We start from the raw sequence: 7516 nt of genomic DNA on the forward strand, positions 1-7516 counted from the left end.
ATAATGGTGCGCCTCCAAGGAAGCGAATGCCATAAATGCAAGCATGGTGCAACTGCTTGCAAAATTTCTCGACAAATAAAATATTGACTCGCTCAATAAAGAGTGATCAAAACAGCTGGAAGTTATTTGATATTATAGCATGTGATGAGATGAAAGATCTTTTACTGCTGAAAGTTTTGTATTGTGTTTTAAACAGTGAATTGTATTGTGCGGGCTGGCTATCGTGGTAGCTTGCAGTATTAGTTATTAACAGAGCCCATGCTTACACTGCAGGGGTACACAAGTGCAATTATCAAACAAGTTTTGCAAGTACATTGCTGCTGCTCTCGCAGTAACACTCCACCTGCTTCTCCACTCAGAACCAATGGCTGTTGCATGTTCACCTTTGCTACAAGGTTGATATTTTTCTTCCAACATAACTGGTTGTCTTGGGGGGGGGGGGGGGGGGGGGGCAAGTTATAGAACAGCGGGTATTTTGACAACAGCAAAATAGTAATGACATGAAATTGTTCACAGAAAGTGTACTTTGGTTTAACGAGTTGGGGTGGGAATGTAATGAAATTTATCACACTGTAGGTATTTCAAAGCTCTCACCATTGGGTCACATATGCTTCACATTTTTGTGTTTGCTTTGTGTGTGGATGATGTGTGCAAAATTATGAAGCTTCCACCTGCGACCGACATGATTTCGTTACCTTCATGAGCAAAAGGAAAAATTTCTCGCAAATATTGCTTAATCTTCGACTAGATATAAAATGTGCACTGTAATATGATTATAAGTACCAACAGCTTTTTTGGTCAGAGATATCCGCTTCCATTGGGCTAGCATCAGGTGCATGCAACAGCCTAGCGAAAAAATATGGTGGTACCCAGGGGGCCCTTATTGGAAAGGTCTACTAGTGAATGCATTTCATTCACTATATTGCTTTCAGCATAAAGTTAAATGGCGCAACGGAACAAACACAGGAAGACAGAGAGACAGAAAAAGTGCCACTGCTGTGTCTTCCTGTGTTTGTTCCTTTGTGCCATTCAACTATATGATGAACCAACTAACGCCTCAGCAAGCACTTCTGCTTTCAGAAGTAGGAGTGCTAGACTAAAAGCTTGTATTGCTTGGCAAGCTACCAACAAGTTGCTGATTGGCAATGTGGCAAGATGATGGCCAGTTATACACGAAAAAATAAGCAAATAGCAAGTGATAGAATAGCTGCCAATACGCAGACCATGTGACAAACAAAACAATGAAAAAGGCAGTACAATGGCAATGAAACCGCAACATAAACAGCAGTGCTCAACAAGAATCAATCATATAAAAATGGAAAGCTCATGCTGGCATTTTACTATCGTCTGTGAGCAAAACTGTTTGCAGAAAGAGATTTGTTTACAAGAAGTAATGAAATATTCATTATTAGTTCATTACAGATGGTTGCATGTAGGTGGTTTGTTTGTCATAAGGAGTACTAGTAGTTGGTACGAACCACTTCGTTTTGTAGTATAACAAGAACCAATAATTAATATTAGCTATATAATGCAAGACTATTTTCTGAAAGCCTGGCCACGACGGCGGCTTTTCAATGGAGGTGCAAAGCAAGACACTCGTGTACTGTGCAATGTCAGTGCATGTTAATGAACCCCATGTGGTCGAAAATTCTGCAGCCCTTCACCACGGCATCACTCATAGCCCAAGCCGCTTTGGAATGTTAAACTCCATAAACCAAACCTACTTTATGAAGAACATGTAGGTTACGAAAATTACACTAGTTGTAACCCTCATAACCTTCACCCCAGTAGGGAGTATGAATCATGTGCGTGCAATGGTAACCTTTTAAGGTGAGCCGAACCCCGTGTCTGCTCCTTCAATAATGTTTGTGTAGCTCTGTTCCCTCTTGGTAGAGGTGTCCTTCTTAGCTGCTCTTGAGTTTCCCACGGACTGGGTTCTAGCTCAAGGCAAGGTGCTTGGCCAGGGCGCCCCGATGGCCACACCTGACGTCTCTTCCCGGTTTCTTGTGCACACCGGCTGAGGCCGCCTTTCATCAGCGCTCTGCACCACACCAAACTAGCTTGAATCACAGCGGTCACTGAGCTGCTCACAGATGTTGTAGAGCACACAAGCAGCACGGATCACATAACTGACGTTGTGGATGTCACACTCAAGGCTTTCAGCACCATTCTAAAGCGTGCCTTGGCACATCCAAAAGCATTTTCGACAGCACGTCTGGCACTCGGCAGCCAGTAGTTAAAGGTCTGTGAGGGGGACCCAGAGGCACCTGGAAGGGGTACAGCTTCATCAGGTGCGTCTGCAAGGGGAAAGCTTGAACACCAAGAAGAATTGTGCCAACTCCCACACCTTCAATGAGCTATGTTTCTTGTCGGAACAGCTCACTAGCCAGAGTAGCTGGCAGTCGAGGCTTCTGAAACAGTGCCGGGTCATTGTTCCTACCAGGCTCCCAACATTCGTGCATAGGAACCTGTATGTGTGGTCGACCACCGCAAATACAGCGACACTGTACCACCATTTATGATTGTATTATTCAGCAGCTTCTTGCTTTGGGGGCACACCTCGATATGACAGCGATCCACTGCACCGACACCTTGAGAGAAACCGCAGACTGCTGTGAATTTGCACATGTGCTCGTAAAGCTCAGCTGGTGTTAGGAAGTGCTAAGATCGTGCTTCCAACTACTCCACTACTACGGCGCAAAATTCGTGAAATAATAAATTAACGCAGTAACTTCTGTGAATTTACACATGTGCTCGTGAAGCTCAGATGGTGTTTGGAAATGCGCGGCCGCTATAGCCAGCATGCACACGAATCCGGCAAGCGTTGCATAATTCCTGCAGGCCTCCGACTGTCTCGAGAACTCCCAATTTAAGCTCCACTGCTCTGACACGACCGAAACTTTCGCTCTGCGCGGCCGCTACAGCCGGCATGCACACGAATCCGGCAGGCGTTGCATAATTCCTGCACGCTTCCGACGGTCTCGGGAACTCCCAATTTAAGCTCCACTGCTCTGGTGCGACCGAAACTTTCGCTCTGCGCGGCCGCTATAGCCGGCATGCACACGAATCCGGCAGGCGTTGCATAATTCCTGCAGGCTTCCGACGGTCTCGAGAACTCAAAATTTAAGCTCCACTGCTCTGACGCGACCGAAACTTTCGCTCTGCGCGGCCGCTATAGCCAGTATGCACACGGATCCGGCAGGCGTTGCATAATTCCTGCACGCTTCCGACAGTCTCGGGAACTCGCAATTTAAGCTCCACTGCTCTGACACGACCGAAACTTTCGCTCTGCGCGGCCGCTATAGCCAGCATGCACACGAATCCGGCAGACGTTGCATAATTCCTGCAGGCTTCCGACGGTCAAGAGAACTCCCAATTTAAGCTCCACTGCTCTGACACGACCGAAACTTTCGCTCTGCGCGGCCGCTATAGCCAGCATGCACACGAATCCGGCAGGTGTTGCATAATTCCTGCACGCTTCCGACAGTCTCGGGAACTCCCCATTTAAGCCTGAGCCGGTGAGCCGCTAGGCGGTGTACGCATACTGGTGTGGCTTACTTCAAAAAAACTGATATTTGAGCTAGTTGGTGCACACTTCTGGGAATAACAGCGCTGAGACGAGGGACAAAGAAAGAAGACAACAGGACCGGCGCTCAGAAGCTCAATTCCCAGAACCTCAATTACTACAGCATTTTAACCACTTTTTAAAATGCAGGAAATTTTGTATGTGCTAGCTTCTTTCGTGGATGGTTATGAAAGATTGCATACATTAGACGAATCGGTGATCTTATAATGTTTTTGTCCGTGCATACCCACTGCGCTCTAACGAGCCTGCAAGGCACTGAGAGTAAAGTGATTGTGTTTTACTCGCCTCTGATGTGAGATTGCATAATTGAGGCCGGCAAGAAATTGCCACTGTGGCATGAGAGAGAATTCGGGCGGGGCGGGCAGCAGCGCCTCTGCCTAGGCAGCTCTTGGTGGCTCCGAGAGGAGCCGGTAAAAAAAATAGCGACAGCGGGTGCTGTCGCTGATTTCGGCGTTGCAGAGTCGACTTCAATGGGGAGTGCAGATCGGCGACAGCGGCTGCGTGGCGATTGTTTAGAGCGGGTAGCGCCGTGCAATCGCCTCCATCAGCCGCAGAAACGGGTCCTGGCACTTGGTGCGACCGTTGATGGATTGCCACCACTGCCAGGATAGGTGCGACTGCAGCAGGGCCCGGGAGGTCTTCTGCCCGTTCCGCACAAGCTTACGCTTCACCTTCTGCCACGCACTCTCGATCCTCTGAGTGCTGGCCTCTGTGAGCGGGTCGACGAAATTGGTGGTGTGGTTGACTGTGTGCCAGTCTAAGTTTAAGGGAGCTCCGTTCCCGTCTTGCAGGCTGGGGTGCAGTTGTAGGCAGCCCATTCGTCGCTGTAGACAGTGGTGCCTGGCATGATGTTGGCGGCGATGATTGGGCCCAACGTTGCGGCGTCCCTTTTCTCCACTTGGAAAAGTCTTAGCTCTCCAGTCTGTGACCACACCATCCCGAACACCCACGGCCCTTGTCGGCCACACCACCGTAATTGTTGCGGTGCCTCGGGGGTACTGCATCGCCGGTCAGGAGCCGACCTCTGTTCGCATTTCGCTTCCCCCGCAAAAGTGCCTCGTCTATCTGCACCTCCTGGCCGACTCCTCCCATGGGGGGCCGCGCTTGGAGCTCTTGCTCGAGAACTTCTCGGATGTAGTTTGCCAGTCGCTCCTGGCGTCGTTCCTCAGCTTGAAATCCTTCAACACGAGCTCCCGTGTCTGGGTAGAAGTGAGGCCCTTCGCCATACAATATGTTATCCATATTATTTCCCTCGTTGCCAACTTGACATTGGGGCGTCCGAGGCGGTCTTTGCATGCAAAAAAAGAGCCGTCGCCTTGCGCGCCTTGCAAAACGGCGGTGCCGTTCAGCTGGGATAGCTGCCTTCTACACTTGTTGCAGCGGAAGCTGGGTCGCTTCCCTTTCGCAGATTTCCTATTAAAAGTCACCACTTCGCCTTCGCAGCTAGGACTCTTGGGGTTAAAACCAAGGTCCTTGCAGACACCCCAAAACTCCGATGTCGCAGGCCGGCCTCGCTAGTTGTTCGATGGTCGAGCAAGGGTCGACTCCGGCGTCAGCTTCAGTTCCCGGAGGAACGCTTGCTCCGACTCGAAGCTTCTGATGGCCAGATGGACCTCGCCAACCGATGGGTCGATTATTGCACTCGCCATATAGCTCTGATGCTAGTGCCAAAAGGAGCGGTGCAGGATGACACGAATGAACGCTGAAAACTCGCAGACTGAGCTATATATACATATATGTTATGGTTGGCACCTGGCCCCACATGCAGAAAGGAATTCCTGCTGCCTTCTTCTCCTGCACCTGACACCACCTGCTGAAAGGAATTTCACCCAGCCTTTTCTCACCATTCTCTCACACACGTGTGTTTGTGTGTGTGTGTGTGTGTGTCACTTGACTGAGGGCCGAAGAATCCCGGCTCTGTTAAGCGCATCAAGAAGGCATGCGATTCGCACACAACGAGCACGTGGCGCCGCTTGGTCATGGGCAGCATTCCCACGGCAGTATCCCCGTGCTGCCCAAGCTGTGCGTCTGGGCAAATATGCCAACCACCTCACATTCCGCGTGGGCCTTCTTTTGCTTTCGCTGGTATTCTCGACTTCGCCGAAGCGTCGCGGGCCTCTGTATTCCGTCCTGCGAATAGCCAGCGGATTAGTGGTCCCGCCAATTAGCTTAAGAATTTGTCATCCTTCAAGGGGCGACGGGCAGGTGCGGCGGGGAAGGGAAAGGGAAAGTACCAAGTGATAAGGGCGAGAACTCCTGCGGGGAGAGGGTTTTCAGAATGTTTCTTTATGTGTTTCTTTTTCTTCTTCGCCAAGCCCCGGGCTCAGAGTTGGGCCCAACCTTTAGGGGCTCTGGCTACCTCCATTGGTTAATCGAAGCTTAGGGCGGGCCCCGATATATGACCGCCCTAAGAGACAGGACTTGACTATAGTGTTTTCATCGCGAAAAGTGCTGAGCACAATCATAAGAAACGGAAAGGGAAGCGCACAACGCTAAGATTTTTTTTGGATGCCCCTGAAAAAGCCGGCATTTGCCCGCAAGCGCAGCCGCCCGTATGCTTCTAGAAACCTGGAGCAGTACCACTACGAAACAGAGGAAATAAGATTGGCAGCACATGTGACACTCGTTAAAAACGAGTCTGGAAAATTGCTGACCACAGGCTGTGCTGTACAAGATGCTGGTGGTAAATGTGATGCATTCAGAGCCGAAAGTTTAGCACCAAAACAGCAACAGACAGGCTCACAGGTCCGAAACAATATTGGACTGATAGAAGAATATTTCTTCATTTCGTGTGCGGATACCGTTCTTAGGCTTTTGCCGTTGTTAGGCTTTTACAAACATGTATAACGTTTTTCGCAAAGCTAAAATGGTGGAAAGCAAAAGTAGTGTGCGATAAGACTTTCAGTGCTGCAGAACCTGAGAGGTTTTCGGAGAAAGCCGACACAGAGTGATACAGCTTGATACAGTTACAGTTACAGAGTAATACAGGTGCTGTTTCCAATGAATTTTTTTTTTGCTTTTTCTGCACTTTCTTCTTTTCTTTTTGCGTGCTCAACATATCACACGACATATTACCGAAAATGAGAAAATTGACACTCCGGAATTAGTTGAAAACGCGCTGTTTTGTCCGGTCGTTTGTCAACCCTTGAGAACATAAAAGCGGGCGTTCAGAGAAAGTATCCGTTCACTACATAGGCTCGAACACTGCCAACATCCAGCCAGGTACCACTTTTTAGAGCGACGAATGGGCAGCCTACAACTGCATCCCCAGCCTGCAAGACGGGAACGGAGCTCCCACACCACCAATTTCGTCGACCCGCTCACAGAGGCCAACACTCAGAGGATCGAGAGTGCGTGGCAGAAGGTGAAGCGTAAGCTTGTGCGGAACGGGCAGAAGATCTCCTGGGCCCTGCTGCAGTCGCACCTATCCTGGCAGTGGTGGCAATCCATCAACGGTCGCACCAAGTGCCAGGACCCGTTTCTGCGGCTGATGGAGGCGATTGCACGGCGCTACCCGCTCTAAACAATCGCCACGCAGCCGCTGTCGCCGATCTGCACTCCCCATTGAAGTAGACTCTGCAACGCCGACTTCAGCGACAGCACCGGCTGTCGCTATTTTTTTTTTACCGGCTCCTCTCGGAGCCACCAAGAGCTGCCTAGGCAGAGGCGCTGCTGCCCGCTCCGCCCGAATTCTCTCTCATGCCACAGTGGCAATTTCTTGCCGGTCTCAATTATGTGAATCTCACATCAGAGGCGAATAAAACACAATCATTTTACTCTCAGTGCCTTGCAGGCTCGTTAGAGCGCAGTCGGTATGCACGGACAAAAACATAAGATCACCGATTCGTCTAAAGTATGCAATCTTTCATAACCATCCACGAAAGAAGCTAGCACATACAAAATTTCCTGCATTTTAAAAAGTCGTTAAAA

General features: G+C 49.7%; 1 pseudogene; it reads right to left on the reverse strand.

Moving 5' to 3' along the window:
- Positions 1 to 4098: 4098 nt before the first annotated feature.
- Positions 4099 to 4678, reverse strand: LOC144097595 (uncharacterized; annotated as a pseudogene).
- Between the last annotated feature and the right edge of the window lie 2838 nt (positions 4679 to 7516).

This window comes from Amblyomma americanum, chromosome 7 (genome assembly GCF_052857255.1).
Source record: "Amblyomma americanum isolate KBUSLIRL-KWMA chromosome 7, ASM5285725v1, whole genome shotgun sequence".
NCBI classification, from domain to species: Eukaryota; Metazoa; Arthropoda; class Arachnida; order Ixodida; family Ixodidae; genus Amblyomma; species Amblyomma americanum.